Source organism: Dendrobates tinctorius, unplaced genomic scaffold (genome assembly GCF_039654945.1).
Source record: "Dendrobates tinctorius isolate UK_male_01 unplaced genomic scaffold, ASM3965494v1 ptg000035l, whole genome shotgun sequence".
Classification (NCBI taxonomy): Eukaryota; Metazoa; Chordata; class Amphibia; order Anura; family Dendrobatidae; genus Dendrobates; species Dendrobates tinctorius.
Window position 1 is genome coordinate 49227155 of NW_027361703.1, and position 18333 is coordinate 49245487.

Sequence of the window (18333 nt, forward strand, 5' to 3'; positions counted from 1 at the left end):
AAAAAAAAAGCAAAAAAAAATCTCCATGGAAATCAGGACCATGTCTCAACATCAATGTGGAATAAAATACACTATAGGAACAAAGAAGCGCAATAGGGTCTTATCTGATGATAATGGTATAAAGATATATAAAATCCACTCACCCGCTAAAGGAGAAATCAGGCATATGGAAATCGTCAGCTGCTGCACGTCCAAATGGTCAGACAAGTGACCGCCAGTATATCGCTTCTTATGGAACTTATTTTTTGGACTTTCATGTGCTGCTTGACATAATACACAATCCGGTTATATTAAAAGATCAATCATTTATTCCCATTTAATCCCAACGCATTTCGAAGTGGAAAACACCTTCAGGGGATGAAAAATTCTTCATCTTTCATACCCTGAAGAAGAAGTGTTTTCCACTTCGAAACACGTTGGGATTAAATGGGAATAAATGATTGATCTTTTAATATAAATGGATTGTGTATTATGTCAAGCAGTGCATGAAAGTCCAAAAAATAAGTTCCATAAGAAGCGAACATCAATGTGGAACTGATACTGGTTCTGGTTCATCAGTGAGCCAAATTGTGGGACAGCGGGAAGCATTGTGTGGAGGCCACAGTTGGTGCCATGCAGCTTGGACCTATATTTGTTGTGAACTGTATCCCAATTATAAAAGCAGCTCACACCAGGATCAAGAGGAACTACGGTAAGTAAGGTCACCAAATCTAAATCTCGGTACATTATAATTATCATAATATATGTTTAATTTTTTAGGCGAGGAAAAACAAATGAAAAAAAACAAAACAAAAACTTTGTGCTTTTTTTCATCCAAAAAAAAAGCGCCCAACTAAACAAATTTCTCACATCTAAGAAAAATAAACACCATACTACCACTGATCTTAGAACACACTATACGTGTTGTTGCATAGAGCATCCTTGACCTATATTATTTTACTATTCTAATATCTTTCAGTTTTCAGTAGCTCTGGTGACAAGAAAATAGAGGAGTTGCCGGGACCAGTTTCACTGTGAGAGACAACAGCGGAGTAAGAGCAGGGATGTGAAAAAAGGCCATACCCTTATTCCGACCGCCTACAATTTTTGTTCCCAGTGATAGCCATTTATGTGAGAAAATCTACCTTTTTCATTTTGTTGTTTGTAATGTATTCATTTTGATTTTGCATTCAAAACAGCTAGGAGGTGCTGAAGGCTGAGGAGGAATCTGAACTCGAGGCTGGAGCTGGGAGGCAAGAAAAAAGTGACCCAGACCAACACCTCAGTGCAGACCATCGACACCTCCCCCTAGCCACCCATCATCCAGCAGTGATACCAGCAAAGGAGGGCCTCCCACATCACTGTTGGTTGAGACTTGGAAGTTGGTATTAGTGAGGATGGAGAGGAGGATTTATGTCATAGTCTGGCCCGCTATTCCCCCCATGTCCACTTTTGTCTGAGTCTGAGGACAATGGCTGCCATACAAATCATTTTGAGTGCCGCAACACCTCCAAATTGTACAATGTTGGTTCTCGAATGTCTAGAAAAGTGGCAGCTTTCCTAGGGAAACCAAAACCAGCCATTGGACCCCTTTTTTTAAAAAAAGAAAAAAATACAACACGCCTTGTTCTTTTATATACACAAACTTGTAATTTGGAGCAATGTTACAGCATATCTTTAGTGAAAATGAATACATTTCCAAGCTTAATTTATGTTAACAGATTTACAGAAACATGTATTTAAAATACGTAAGTAGGCCTGTAGAAATGATGAGTTTGCTTCGCATATGAGGATCTTATATTTTCTCTTCATGTGTATTTTGTTGCCGAACATTTTTAAGTTGTTTAACATGTTCTTACAATGATTAGAAATGAACCTAAGCAAAAAATGGCATGGGATCACTTACAATTTTGTTAACCAGCTGAGGGAAAGTGGACAGCTGGGGGCTGATGGTTATAGCCTGGGAAGGGGGTAATAGACATGGAGCTTCCAAGTCTATTAATATCATCTCACAGTTGTCTACTTAGCCTTTACTCATTATTAAAAAGGGAACACCCCCAAAAAAATGATGTGGGGTCCCCCATAACCAGCAAAGTCTAGGTAAACAGCTGCGGGCTGATATTAATAGGCTAGGAAGGGGACATGAATATTGGCACCCTCCCAGACTAAGAACATCAGCCCTCAGCAATCCCAAAAATGGTGCAGCCATGAGATACACCAATCTGGCACTTAGACTCGCTCTTCCCACTGATGCGGTGGCAAGTTGGGTAATAGGGTTTGGGGGTGATGTCACTTTTGTATTGTCTGACATCAAGCTCCAAGGTTAGTAAAGGAGAGATATCTATAAGATGCTTCCATTACTAACCCTATAGTCATATTGTAAAAAATGCACTGCCAGAATAAGTCCTTTAATTGAAAGAAAGACGTAAACTCCTTTATTTTAAATAAAACCTCCTCGTCCCTCTTTTTTCCATTTATTAGTGTAAAATAAAAAATAATAAATAACCATATTCTTTACCTGTCTGATGAGAAGATAATCCATTTCTTTCCCATGAAGAGCTCCAGCTCTTCTACATCTGGGAGTTTTTGTTGAGTGGAGGAATGATGCGACTGCTCAGCAAGTCAGCCAGAACACATTGAGACAGGAGCATGAGCATGCTCCTGCAGTGTGTAGCACTGATGTGAGAAAGGTGACCGGTGTTCATAACTAATGAACCCTGGTCACCTTACTGACGTCACCGTTCACTGCGTGAGAACTTTCTGGAGGAAAGCATTCACTAGGGAATCAGATTACACATGTTGCCCATAGAAGTCTATTGGGAGAAGAATGAGAGGATACATAGGGAAGAACTACAGAGACAAAGAGAGATACAAACAGAGGCACTACTGCTTTTAATGAGTGTTCCACTTTTGTGCCCAAGAGCTGAATTCATGTAATACCGTTTAAGGATGGAAACTTTCCTGAAGAGATGAGTTTCCTGGTTGCATACGAAGGTTCCAAATGTGGAGGACAATTGATCATGCTGAGGTACTAAATCCCAGAGGATGGGTGATACTCTGGAAAAATCATTGATTAGGTGAGGAATATACAACATCAGAGGGTATAGTACATTAGGTCATATTCTGATAACTTATGTATTTCAGGGTCTGATTTATTATTATATTTAAGCCTGTTTTTTGTCAAACTTTTTGTGTTTTGCTCTTTTTTAAAGTTTGCACCATATTAATTTTTCCATTTGCACCTTTTAAAGCCTCTTTATGTGTTTAACTTTTTTTTTTTTAGTTCAGCACTATGGGTGGAGAGATAAGTGTTTCCTTATGTTTTTGCCTCATTGATCATTTGTGACTTTTCCAAAAATCATAAAATTTGTCGTAAATACAGTACATGTCATTCCCATAATGGAGTGATTTTATATGTGCCAAATTTGGCTTAATTCTTCCATCATTTTGCACAAAAAATTGCAAAAAAGGCTAAGAAGAAAAATAATTAACATTTTTGGCTTTGCACAAAAATCATGAACTGCGATTGCCATTTTGAAGAATTTGGCACAAAAACAACATTGAATTTAACAAGACAAAATAACAAAAAAATTACTTAAAACAACCCTGGAGATCATGGATAGGGGCCTAGGTGTTTTGTGTATATATATATATATATATATATATATATTTTGTCTATAACAGCAATTAATCACCAACACAAGCTTTATAATAACATATAGGTACTACATAGTTTGATAAAAATGACTTTGGAATTTGGATAAATTGATATTGTTATTATGAAAGATAACATTCAAAAACCAGGTACTAATTTATTGGGTATATGTTTTAGAAGAAAAAAACAGAGAAAAAACAAAAAACCATATAAAATGTAACTTATAATTACTTTAGTTAAGAATGATAATTCACAGGTAAGTTACAAAAATTTTTTCATTCAAAAGGAAAGAGGAAAAACACACCCCAGGCCCTTTAAACCGGGGGATGTTTTGGAGTGGTAGATGTAAAACAAGGATTAAGTGGGATCTAATACATCAATTTTACATTGACCCTAATAGGTCCCTTTTGACTGTAGTCCTTCCTGACAGCAGAGATTGGCACCCTAAAATTCAATGTGGCACCCCCGCCCAACGTCAGCAGGCCCTTGAAACCTCTGTATTCCCCTATTTTAAAGAGCTATAGCGATAAATCAACATGCATACAGTTAGATTGTCCATGGTGTAGCTAGACTCTAACTCTGAGGGAAGCTGTATATAAGGCTTGAGCTTATTGTTGGATTGCTCCCGAAAATAAAGTGCAAGTATATTGGAGCAGTCCCTCCAGCCTTTTGGTCTCAGAAGCTCTCCCTCATAGCAATAGTAATACTTATATTTTGCAAAAAAGAGATTTACGTGTAGTTGCTTAGAATGGATCTAATAGCTGTACCTCACAGTGATTTAGATAACATCACACAAACTAAATAATATGTAAAGTGCATATGTGCCTGTGTAGGTCCAGAAAAATTCCCTAGAGCCTAGAAAACATACAGGAGATGGCATAAAGGCAACAGGTTTCTGCTAATAGCCAAGAATAATTATCTTTCACAATTGGTGCAGAATCCAACCAGAGGAGCAGCACTTTTAGACCTAATACTATCTAACAGACCTGACAGAATAACAAATCTGCAGGTTGTTGGGCATCTAGGAAATAGCAACCACAATATTGTACAGTTTCACTTGTCTTTCGCTAGGGGGACATGTCAGGGAGTCACAAAAACACTGAACTTTAGGAAGGCAAAGATTGACCAGCTTAGAGATGCCCTTAATCTGGTTGACTGGAACAATGTCCTCAGAAATAAGAATACAGATAATAAATGGGAAATGTTTAAGAACATCCTAAATAGGCGCTGTAAGCGGTTTATACCTTGTGGGAATAAAAGGACAAGAAATAAGAAAAACCCAATGTGGCTAAACAAAAAGTAAGAGGGGCAATTAACAGTAAAAAGAAAGCATTTAAACTACTAAAGCAGGATGGCACCGTTGAAGCTCTAAAAAACTATAAGGAGAAAAATTCTTTATCTAAAAAAATAATTAAAGATGCCAAAAAGGAAACAGAGAAGCACATTGCTAAGGAGAGTAAAACTAATCCCAAGCTGTTCTTCAACTATATCAATAGTAAAAGAATCAAAAGTGAAAGTGTAGGCCTATTAAAAAATTGTGAGGAAAGTATGGTTGTAGATGATGAGGAAAAAGCTAATATATTAAACACCTTCTTCTCCACGGTATTCACGGTGGAAAATGAAATGCTAGGTGAAATGCCGAGAGACAAAGAAAACCCTATATTAAGGGTCACCAATCTAACCCAAGAAGAGGTGCAAAACCGGCTAAATAAGATTAAAATAGATAAATCTCCGGGTCCGGATGGCATACACCCACGAGTACTAAAAGAACTAAGTAATGTAATAGACAAACCATTATTTCTTATATTTAGAGACTCTATAGCGATGGGGTCTGTTCCACAGGACTGGCGCATAGCAAAGGTGGTACCAATATTCAAAAAGGGCTCTAAAAGTGAACCTGGAAATTATAGGCCAGTAAGTCTACCCTCTATTGTTGGTAAAATATTTGAAGGGTTTCTGAGGGATGTTAATCTGGATTATCTCAATGAAAATAACTGTTTAACGCCATATCAGCATGGGTTTATGAGGAATCGCTCCTGTCAAACCAATCTAATCAGTTTTTATGAAGAGGTAAACTATAGACTGGACCAAGGTGAGTAATTGGATGTGGTATATCTTGATTTTTCCAAAGCGTTTGATACCGTGCCACACAAGAGGTTGGTACACAAAATGAGAATGCTGGGTCTGGGGGAAAATGTGTGTAAATGGTTAAGTAACTGGCTTAGTGATAGAAAGCAGAGGGTGGTTATAAATGGTATATTCTCTAACTGGGTCGCTGTGACCAGTGGGGTATCGCAGGGGTCGGTGTTGGGACCTATTCTCTTAAACATATTTATTAATGATCTGGTAGAAGGTTTGCACAGTAAAATATCGATATTTGCAGATGATACAAAACTATGTAAAGCAGTCAATACAAGAGAAGATAGTATTCTGCTACAGATGGATCTGGATAAGTTGGGAACTTGGGCTGAAAGGTGGCAGATGCAGTTTAACAATGATAAATGTAAGGTTATACACATGGGAAGATGGAATCAATATCACCATTACACACTGAATGGTAAACCACTGGGTAAATCTGACATGGAGAAGGACTTGGGGATCCTAGTTAAAGATAAACTTACCTGGAGCAGCCAGTGCCAGGCAGCGGCTGCCAAGGCAAACAGGATCATGGGGAGCATTAAAAGAGGTCTGGATACACATGATGAGAGCATTATACTGCCTCTGTACAAATCTCTGGTTAGACTGCACATGGAGTACTGTGTACAGTTTTGGGCACTGGTGCTCAGGAAGGATATAATGGAACTAGAGCGGGTACAAAGGAGGGCAACAAAATTAATAAAGGGGATGGGGAACTACAATACCCAGAGAGATTAGCAAAATTAGGATTATTTAGTCTAGAAAAAAAGACTGAGGGGCAATCTAATAACCATGTATAAGTATATAAGGGGACAACACCAATATCTCTCCGAGGATCTGTTTATACCAAGGAAGGTGACAGTCACAAGGGGGCATTCTCTGCGTCTGGAGGAGAAAAGGTTTTTCCACCAACATAGAAGAGGATTCTTTACTGTTAGGGCAGTGAGAATCTGGAATTCCCTGCCTGAGGAGGTGGTGATGGCGAACTCAGTCGAAGGGTTCAAGAGAGGCCTGGATGTCTTCCTGGAGCGTAACAATATTGTATCTTACAGTTATTGTTAGGTTCTTTAGAAGGACGTAGATCTGGGGATTTATTCTGACAGAATTTTATAGGCTGAACTGGATGGACTAATGTCTTTTTTGGCCTTACTAACTATGTTACTATGTAATTTATAGCACCATTAGAGTGTCCTTTAGACATAGATTTAGAGATTTATCATTAGTCATAGACAATTTAGATCAGCAGGGAACATTTTGATGCTCCATATAATCACTTATCTGATTTTGGTAGTTTCCAGTATTATGATATCCCTTGTCCATATGCGTTTCTCCCCCTCCCATTATCGAGGCTCATCAGGGGACCCAAGATAAGAGTATGCCATAATAAGAGATGAAACATAACATGCAATGATATACGAACAAGCAGCGGAATAGATAAAAGCAGCACTACAGAACGCCAATGTAAAAATGATTTATTTACCCAAATGTCAAATACATGCTATGTTACAGCACTTCCACAGTGCTAGTGGTTCTATGACAGGCTTGAGATGTGGCATGTATCTGACATTTAGGTGAATAAATCACTTTTGCTTTGGAATTCTGGAGTGCTGCTTTTATCTATTCCACTGCTTGTTGGATAGCTGGAGTTGAAGCTTACACTCATTCAAATCTTTTATCAGTACTGCTCTATCCTCTTTCTAGCTTTTATGAGATGTGAATACATATTTGCAGTTATTTTAATTAATTACTGACCACATATAGACTACAGATGTCTTCATGGTCTTCACTGAACTGTGCATTAACATTCATACATCACCCAGCATAAGTTACTGCCCAACCAAGTATGAAGCCACAGTATGAGGAGACAATTATCACTGACAGAGAAGAAACAAGCATTTTCTTACAGCTCCTATCTTCAAAGTTATATATATATATTGCTATAAGAAAACTGTGTATACAATACAGGAGATGGCAGCGTAAACCTACATCTATATGTATCCAAATAAATGTCAGATCATTGGAAACCACTGTAGAGTTAAATATAATTCCTTTTTTTAGCATTCTTTTCTGTAAACCTAATGGCTTAGAAATGTTGTTTTATTATAATATAAACATATAATAAAGAATTGCCCTTCAAATGTAAAATGTAAAGTCTGTAAATTGCACAAACTTAAATATTGGTAAATAGTAGCTGGTTATAAAGTAGTAAAAAAAGTAGACATTTGGTAGACATTTATTTGCATAAAAAATAGAATTATTAATAAATTATCAAATTCCATGACTTTAATGCATGTAATTTACATATAGAAGCCTCTTGTAGATACTCAGTCATTCTCCCGGACGCCACCAATCATCCCTTCCATATATTCCACTGGAAGGGCCCTTTAAGAGCAGTAACCCAGGCCTTCTGTAAGAAGAAGCCAGTCGTATTTGCGAGTGCTAAGTTACAGCTGGGATCTTTAAAGCCTTGTAATTGTCATTTCAAAGCAAATAGAAAATAGGAATTTGCATAAACTATGCACAAAATTGTCATTTCGGAGGTGTGAAGAGTTATCTTTAAATTAATCTGTAATTGCGGCATTTTATAAATGCTCTATTGTTGGGTAATTTGATCTCAAAGTTATTGTTTTGCTGTGGCACCATACTTCATTAATTATGAATCAAATGTTTACATAGCTGCATAGATATTAAGGTTGGAAAAAAGTCTGTCAAGTTCAATCCTTAATTTATATTTAATTTATTAGTAATTTAATGCATGGCTGCTTCTACTCTGTGCCATCTTGAATGTGTGTTTTTAAGAGGAAAGGATAATCAAATTGTATATTTATATCTGTCCTTGCAGGACTTTCCTATGTGCCAGAACGGATTCTTTCTCCATAGTGAAGGAATGGTGGAGTCGGTTAATAACCATAGTTTTCCCTTTACTGGGACATATTTACAGATGATGACAATCGGGGACCTACCGGTAGAGGTCACGTTGTACCGCTTCACTCAATGAGCAAACAGTCAAAATAAAACAAAAACTATTGATTTTTACCGTCATCTTAGCACCTGATGGACCAGATAATGGCAACATATTTCTTCATATTTTCAAAGGAAAGACAAATAAGAACTCTTAGGTAGTAGATGTGGTTTTAGCCTGTAAATGAAAAGTAAGTAGAAATAAATAACACGTGAAAATCTAGCATTGATTTTTCTAGCTTTATTTTGCAAATAAATTATGCCAACCGTCTCCCTACATCATTTAAAATATGAATGACTTGTACAGCACGTCACTGCTTGTGGTACTGATGTGCGTTTGAGAGATTTTTCCATAAAATATAATTATTGTTTGCTTTCTCTAGGACCCCAATTGCCCTTTAAATGTGTAAGAGATGAAGACATCTGCAGGTCACGGAGGATTAAGTTCTTATTGTAATAGTAGGTCTCCTAAAGCTTGGTTATTCCAGGAGGACGGGGTGGATATGGAAGATCCACAACCAAATAGTGTGAATAACACCTTAAAAATGGTGTATAAGAGTGAAAAAGTAGAAATACAGATATTTGACTTCAAAATACTCTATTTTAATGTGCATTATAGCATTAGATTCAGCGTTTCCAAATAGCAAATACAATAATTCTCTGTATTTTTTTTTTTTACCATATATATATATATATATATATATATATACACATACAGTGCACAGCATAAATTAGTACACCCAGTGGCGTATCCGGGGGGGCAGCCAGGGCAGTTGTCCCGGGCGCAGGCAGCAGGGGGGGCACAGTCGGGCCGCCCGGCCGCCTTGCAGCGGTCGGCAGTGTCTCCCGCCCGGCGGCTGCGTTCTGCCGCCCCCCATCCTGAGAGTCGGCGGTTCTCTGTGTCGGCTGTCAAGCTGACAGCCGACGCAGAGAAGGAGGCCGCGCCGACTCCCAGGCAGCAATTGTACTGGCGTCTATACAGACGCCAGTACAATTGAAGCTCTGACCGCCGGGTCAGAGCGACGTCAGCAGTGTGTCAGGTCATGTGATCACGCTGCTGACGTCACTCCCCGGCACACAGAGCGAACGCTGGTGGTAAGTGTGCTCCTCTGTGGAGCTGAAGAACCACCGAAGATAGGAGATGGGGGGGTGTTCATGAGTGGAGATGGGGGTTAATGTGGGGATGGGGCCAGGGGGTTAATGAGTGGAGATGGGGGTTAATGGATGGAGATGGTGGTTAATGTGGGGATGGGGGTTAATGTGTGGAGATGGGGGTTAATGTGTGGAGATGGGATTGATGTGGTGATGGGGGTTAATGTGGGGGGTTAATGAGCGGAGATGGGATTAATGTGGGGATGGGGGTTATTTGACCACAACATTTTATTGGGTCCTGGTGTCTCAATTTAGTGTGATTGATTAACGAGAAGAGAGATCCAAAAAAAAAACAAAAAAAAAAAACAACAACTTAGCCTTAACCTCCTATATATTCAGACATAGCTAGGGGGAGCATTTATGCAGGGGTGGCATTTATGCACATGTAATCGAAGTACATGTATCAAAGTACTTCTGGCAGTTATAACATGGCAGTTAGACAGGGCAGGAGACAGGTAAGACATTTATATACATCTACTCCCTGTACATTTGGAGTACAACAAATATATACCATATGCATTTGTGTAATTTTAATCCTGGCCGCTGCATTCACACACATCCACCGCCCTGGCATTAACTCTCCACACTCCATCCATATTGGCCCCTCGCTTCTTTCCTCTCCTATGTATAGCACTCACGCTCTTTTCACATTGTTAAATTGCACAGATCCAGGCAGTCCCACTATTCAACACCAGAGACGCTCTCACAAATCACTTAACCATCTGCTCACTCTTTCTATCCTCCTTCTCCTAGTCGCAGGAGACATTGCTCCCAACCCTGGTCCCCCATGTTATAGAAAGTCAAACCCCCCCACTGCTACACTCAGAAACCCTTCTAATCTTATTAATATTCCCTGCATGCCATCTGTCTCTCTTAATTGTGCACTTTGGAATTCTCGCTCAGTGTGTAACAAACTCTCCTTCATTCATGACTTCTTCCTTTCTAATTCTCTTAACCTCCTGGCTCTTACTGAAACCTGGATCCAGCAGTCAGATACTACCGCTGCTGCTGCTCTTTCATATGGGGGGCTACACTTCTCTCATACCCCAAGATCAGACAATAGAGCTGGTGGAGGCGTTGGTCTGCTCCTATCACCAAAATGTACCTTTCAGGTTATCCCTCAAATACCCTCACTTGTCTTCCCTTCTTTTGAGGTCCATGCCGTCAGACTCTACACCCCCTTCTCCATGCAAGTGGCGGTGGTGTATCGTCCTCCCGGCCCCTCCCATCAGTTCCTGGATCATTTTGCCACTTGGCTTCCACATTTTCTCTCCTGTGACATCCCTACCCTCATCATGGGAGATTTCAACATCCCCATTGCTCTTCCCCTTTCCCCATCTGCTACTCACCTTTTATCTCTAACCTCCTCATTTGGCCTTTCGCAGCTTACTAATTCTCCAACGCATGAAGACGGAAACTCCCTCGACTTGGTCTTCTCTCGGCTTTGTGCAGTGGATGATTTTGCAAACTCCCCTCTCCCGCTCTCTGACCACAATCTTCTTTCATTCTCTATACAGAACTGCCAGGCTGCTCAGGTCACCCCCACTGTCCAGACTTATAGAAACATACAGGCCATTAACACCCAGAAACTTCTGAAGAACTTGCAGTCTTCATTGGTCCCTATCTCCTCCCTCTCATGTCCTGATTCTGCATCGAAGCATTACAATGAAACACTTCAAAGTGCCCTGGATGAATTTGCACCCCCTATAAATAGAACACCACAACACAGACGGCGACAACCCTGGCACACGGTGCAAACACGTTTCCTGCAGCGGTGCTCCAGGTGCGCCGAACGTCTGTGGAGAAAATCCAATCTACACGAAGATTTCATCCATTTTAAGTTTATGCTTAGAACATACAACACTGCCCTTCACCTCTCCAAACAAACCTATTTCAACACCCTCATCACCTCACTGTCCAATAACCCGAAACGTCTCTTTGACACTTTTCATTCTCTACTCAATCCAAGAGTACAGGCCCCAACCATGGAGCTCCAAGCTGACGATCTGGCCAATTACTTCAAAGAAAAAATTGACCAGATCCGACAGGAAATTATCTCCAAATCCCCTCATACCATGCACTGTCCTCCCTCCCCCACTGCATCTAACTCACTCTCTGATTTTGAACCAGTCACAGAAGAAGTAAGCAGGCTCCTTGCATCTTCTCACCCAACTACTTGCACCAGTGACCCATTTCCGTCACATCTCCTCCAGTCCCTTTCCCCTGCTGTCACCCCTCACCTAACTAAAATATTTAACCTCTCTCTCTCTTCTGGTATTTTTCCCTCCTCATTTAAGCATGCCATCATACATCCACTACTTAAAAAACCATCCCTCGACCAAAACTGTGCCGCTAACTATAGACCTGTCTCTAATCTTCCCTTCATCTCTAAACTCCTGGAACGCCTGGTCCACTCCCGTCTTATCCGCTATCTCTCAGAAAACTCTGTTCTTGACCCTCTCCAATCCGGTTTCCGCTCTTTACACTCCACTGAAACTGCCCTCACTAAAGTCTCTAATGATCTGCTAGCAGCTAAATCAAATGGTCATTACTCCATGCTAATTCTCTTGGATCTCTCTGCAGCATTCGACACTGTGGATCATCAGCTCCTCCTCACTATGCTCCATTCCATTGGCCTCAAGGACACCATTCTCTCCTGGTTCTCCTCCTATCTCTCCGACCGCTCCTTTACCGTTTCTTTTGCCGGTTCCTCCTCCTCTCACCTTTCCCTTACTGTTGGGGTTCCTCAAGGATCGGTTCTAGGCCCCCTCCTCTTCTCCTTGTACACTGCCCCTATTGGTCAAACAATCAGTAGATTTGGTTTCCAGTACCATCTCTATGCTGATGACACCCAATTATACGCTTCTTCTCCTGACATCACGCCAGCCTTTCTAGAAAACACTGGCGATTGTCTAAACGCTGTGTCTAATATCATGTCCTCACTATATCTGAAACTGAACCTGTCAAAGACTGAACTCCTGGTGTTTCCTCCTGCTACTAATGTACCTATACCCGACATTGCTATTTCTGTGTGTGGTTCCACTATTACTCCCCAGCAACATGCCCGCTGTCTTGGGGTCATACTTGATTCCGAGCTTTCCTTTGCCCCCCACATTCGATCACTGGCTCGCTCTTGTCATCTGCACCTCAAAAACATTTCTAGAATTCGACCTTTTCTTACTTTTGACTCTGCAAAAACTCTTACTGTTTCTCTTATTCATTCTCGTCTCGACTATTGTAACTCTCTTCTAATCGGTCTCCCTCTTACCAAACTCTCCCCTCTCCAATCTGTCTTGAATGCTGCAGCCAGGATCATATTCCTCGCCAATCGTTACACCGATGCCTCTACCTTGTGCCAGTCATTACACTGGCTACCCATCCACTCCAGAATTCAGTATAAACTTATTACCCTCACCCACAAAGCCCTCCATGGCTCAGCACCACCCTACATCTCCTCCCTTGTTTCAGTATACCACCCTACCCGCGCCCTCCGTTCTGCTGATGACCTGAGGTTAGTATCCACAATAGTCAGAACCTCCCACTCCCGTCTCCAAGACTTTACACGTGCGGCGCCAATTCTTTGGAATGCACTTCCCAGGTCAATACGATTAGTCCCCAATCCCCACAATTTTAAGCGTGTCCTGAAAACGCATTTATTCAGACTGGCCTATCGCCTCAACACATTAACCTAACCTATCCCTGTGTGGCAGAGCCAAAAGTTTTACCATAACCAGGTTCCCAGCATCATGTTCCCACATGCTTTATGCATCCATTAGCCCTCTGTGTCTGTACTGTTACACACTTAACATTATGGCTGGTCCATACAATCAGAGCAACTGTTACCACCCACCTTTCGTGTCTCCCTCTTTCCTCATAGACTGTAAGCTTGCGAGCAGGGCCTTCACTCCTCTTGTTATTTGTTATAATCTACTGTATGTGATTATTGTTATGCTGTAATGTCTATTGTCTGTATAAATCCCCTCTGAAATGTAAAGTGCTGCGGAATATGTCGGCGCTATAAAAAAAAATAAAAAAATAAAAAAATAAAATTTATTATTATTATTAATGTGTGGAGATGGGGGTTAATGTGTGGAGATGGGATTGATGTGGTGATGGGGGTTAATGTGGGGGGTTAATGAGTGGAGATGGGGGTTAATGATTGGGGGGTTAATGAGTGGAGATGGCGTTAATGAGTGTGGGAGTTAACTAGTGGAGATGGGGGTTGGATGGGGGTTACTGAGTGGGGGGATTAATGAGTGGAGATGGGGGTTAATGTGTGGAGGGGTTAATGAGTGGGGATGGGGGTTAATGTGTGGGGGGATTTGGAGTGGGGGTACATAATGTGTGGGGGGATTTGGAGTGGGGGTACATAATGTGTGGGGAGATTTGGAGTGGGGTACATAATGTGTGTGGGGATTTGGGAGTGGGGATGGGGGGGTACTTAATGTGTGTGGGGGATTTGGAGTGGGGATGGTATTTAATGTGTGTGGGGAGATTTGAGGACACAAAATGAAGAGTATGAGGAAACAGTATGGGGGATGGGTACAGACAGTAAGGGGTGCGAACGGGTGAATGTATGTGGACACAGTATGGGGAGTCGGGGATATGTGTGAGCAGACAGTATAGAGAGTGAGGGGGTAAATATATGAGGAGACAGTATGAGGAGGGAGGGGAATAGTGTGAGGCGACAGTATATAGCAGATATTTTTATTTAGGAGCATTATAATGACACTTCTATCTTTAAGGGCATCGTGTGGAGATTTGCTGCAGAAGACCGGAGAAGATGGAAGTCTACAGAGACGGCTGGTGATGAGAAAATTCATCATGGGGTCTGGACAAGAAGAAGAAAAGGAGAACGACTGCAGAGACGACGTCATCTATAAGGTACCTGGATGTAAATGTTATTTGTGACACTGACTAATTCTCATGTTTTTATTTGTTAGGAGCATTAAAGGGGTTGTCCAGGTTTGTGCTGAGTCTGCAGTCATTCTATGTGACTGCAGACTTCTGAATTCTCACAGTGCTCACTGCACACTGTCAGGATTCTCTCGTGCCGGTAATTTACATACATACGGTCACATGCTGACTAGACATGTGTGGCCTCACTCAATGAAAGTGAACGGAGCGAGGCCGGGCACGTCTAGTCGGAATGTGGCCAGAAGTATACAAATCACATACTTGTGCTGACATGACTGTATATCGGCAAGGGAGAATCCTAAAAGTGTGCAGTGCATTCATTGTGAGAATTCAGAAGCTGCAATGTCAGGATTCAGCTCTGCAGGTTGCAGTAGTCATCACATGGACACTTCACTCATATGCGATTTTCATAGTTATGGTCCTGTGACAACGAGCTTCTCATCCTGCTTTCAGTTTTTTACTGAACATTGAGAGCATTAGGGAGAGCGGCTCGTGGGTACATGCAGTGGCGGATCTTAATAGGGGCGGATGGGGCGGTCGCCCCGGGCCCAAGGTTTTTTGGGGGCCCAAGGGCAGGGGCAGGCTGGGCCGGGTGTCAGAGAGGCAAATGCCCCCCGGGCCGCTCCCCCAGCACCTGTACAGTGCCGGCCGTGCCCTGTGCTGTGACGCCGCTGGCAGCAGACAGCTGCCCGCGTCACATTCTATGAGGCCGGGGCCGGGAGCTGTGCACGGCCGTCACCTTGACGGCTGCTCAGCTCCGGCTCCCTCCGGCTGTACTTCCGGGTCAGATGTCGGGCGTGCGCGATGACGTCATCGTGCACGCGCCGACATGTCCCGGAGGATGCTGAAAGCAGAGGCGCTGCTGGGGAGCAAGCCGGCTGTGAGGTAAGTATGGGGAACTTTTTTTATTTTTTTTTATTTATAAAATGAATTAAATGGGGGAGGGGGTGAGTGGGGGCTGTACACAATGAAGGGGGGGTGTGACTGGGGCCTGTATATGATGAAGGGGGGTGAGTGGGGTTGTACAGGATGAAAGGGGGTGACTGGGGTTGTACAGGATGAAGGGGGGATGAGTGGGGGCTTCACAGGATGAAGGGGGATGAGTGGGGGCTTCACATGATGAAGGGGGGTGAGTGGGGCTACACAGGATGAAGGGGGCTGAGTGGGGTTGTACAGGATGAAGGGGGGTGACTGGGGTTGTACAGGATGAAGGGGGGTGACTGGGGTTGTACAGGATGAAGGGGGGTGACTGGGGTTGTACAGGATGAAGGGGGGATGAGTGGGGGCTTCACAGGATGAAGGGGGGATGAGTGGGGGCTTCACATGATGAAGGGGGGTGAGTTGGGCTACACAGGATGAAGGGGGTTGAGTGGGGTTGTACAGGATGAAGGGGGGTGACTGGGGTTGTACAGGATGAAGGGGGGATGAGTGGGGGCTTCACAGGATGAAGGGGGATGAGTGGGGGCTTCTCAGGATGAAGGGGGGATGAGTGGGGGCTTCACAGGATGAAGGGGGGATGAGTGGGGGCTTCACAGGATGAAGGGCGGTGAGTGGGGCTGCATATGATGAAGGGGGGGTGAGTGGGGCTGAACATGATGAAGTGGGGGATAAGGGGGACTGCACATGATGAATTAAGGGGTAAGTGGGACTGCACATGATGAATTAAGGGGTACGTGGGACTGCACATGATGAATTAAGGGGTACGTGGGACTGCACATGATGAATTGGGGGTAAGGGGGACTGCACATGATGAATTGGGGGTAAGGGGGACTGCACATGATGAATTGGGGGTAAGGGGGACTGCACATGAAGTGGGGGTAAAATTAACTGCACATGATGATGGGGGAGTGGGGCTACACATGAAGTTGGGGGGGAAGGGGACTGCACATGATGAAATGGAAGGGGGGATAAGGGGCTGCAAATGATGAAGCGGCACTGCAGATGAAGTGAGTGGGTGATAGGGGACTGCAATGGATGAAGTAAGGGGACTTCAAATTAAAGTGGGGACATTAAAGTGGATCCCCTATGGCCAGGATCACGTTGGGCGATTTTGTGCGTATTGGCCGTAGGCCTACAGCTTATGTGCAACGTCTTTTTAGGCCATGTCCACACGTGGTGGAATGGTGGCGGGTTTTCCGTATGGACCCGCAGCAAACCAAGTGCTGCGGTCCGTACGGCTGTCAATTCCCGCACGGGGACCGCAGCGCTCAGGTGGGAAGGGGGGTACAGGGGCCCAGGTTTTATGAACAGCCCCGGGCCCATAGTCCACTTAATCCGCCACTGGGTACATGGCTAACTGTGCAAGTCGCATATGTACTGGGGGGGGGGCGCCGAACCAAATTCTTGCCCCGGGTGCCAGGAAGCCTAGATACGCCTCTGAGTACACCTCTGAAAGATTTTATTCAATATCTCACTGAATATACAAGATCAATTTCCAAATTTCACAAATTTTTACAAGACCGAGTTTCATAGAACATTTTCAAACCATAACATGAAAGTAAGGTATATAACGTTTTACTCAAATTAATTGATACAAAAATGAATAAACCCCATATCAAAAATTACTACATCTAGTATTTTGTTTGACCGCCATGATTTTTAAGGACAGCAGCAAATCTTCTAGGCATGGGATGAAAAAGTTGATGATATGTTGTAACATCTATCTTTTTCTTTTATTCAAGAATGACTTATTTTATAGTCTGGATGCTGCATGGGGAGTGATGCTCAACTTGTCTCTTCAGGATTCCCCATAGATGTTTCGGGTGGAATCAGATCAGGAGACATACATTTTCACCCTGCTTTTCAGAAATGCAATAGATTTGCATCTTGGATCATTGGCATGTTGGAAAAGTGCATGTCTACCAAGGGCACAGATTGATGGTAGCATATTCCCTTTCAGTCTTACTGTTCAAAAGGGGTGCAGTAATTTTGGTTGAGCACTCATATCTCTCTCTTATATATATATATATATATATATATATATATATATATATATATACACATATATGCTATTGAACCCATTCTACTCCCGGGTGGCGAGCATTTTTATTGGTATATGGTCTCCCATCCTGGTATGTGCTGACCCCCTCCTATCCTGGTATGCATGGCACCCCTCATCAGTATCCTGTTGTGCATGGTACCCCTCATCCCTATCCTGGTATGCATGGCCCCCTCATCCCTATTCTGGAATGTATGGTCCCCTCACCCCCCCAATCCTGGTATGCATGGCACCCCATTCCTCATCCTGATGTGTATGATCCCCTCATCCCCCAATCCTGATATGCATGGCCCCCTAACCTCCCAATCCTGGTATGCATGGTCCTCTCACCCCCAATCCTGGTATGCATGGCCCTCTCACCCCCATCCTGTTATGCATGGTCCCCTCAACCCCCTATCCTGGTATGCATGGTCCCCTCAACCCCAATCCTGATATGCTGATATGCATGGTCCCCTCACCCCCTATCCTGGTATGCATGGTCCCCTCATCCCCTATCCTGTTATGCATGGTCCCCACACCTCCCAATCCTGGTATG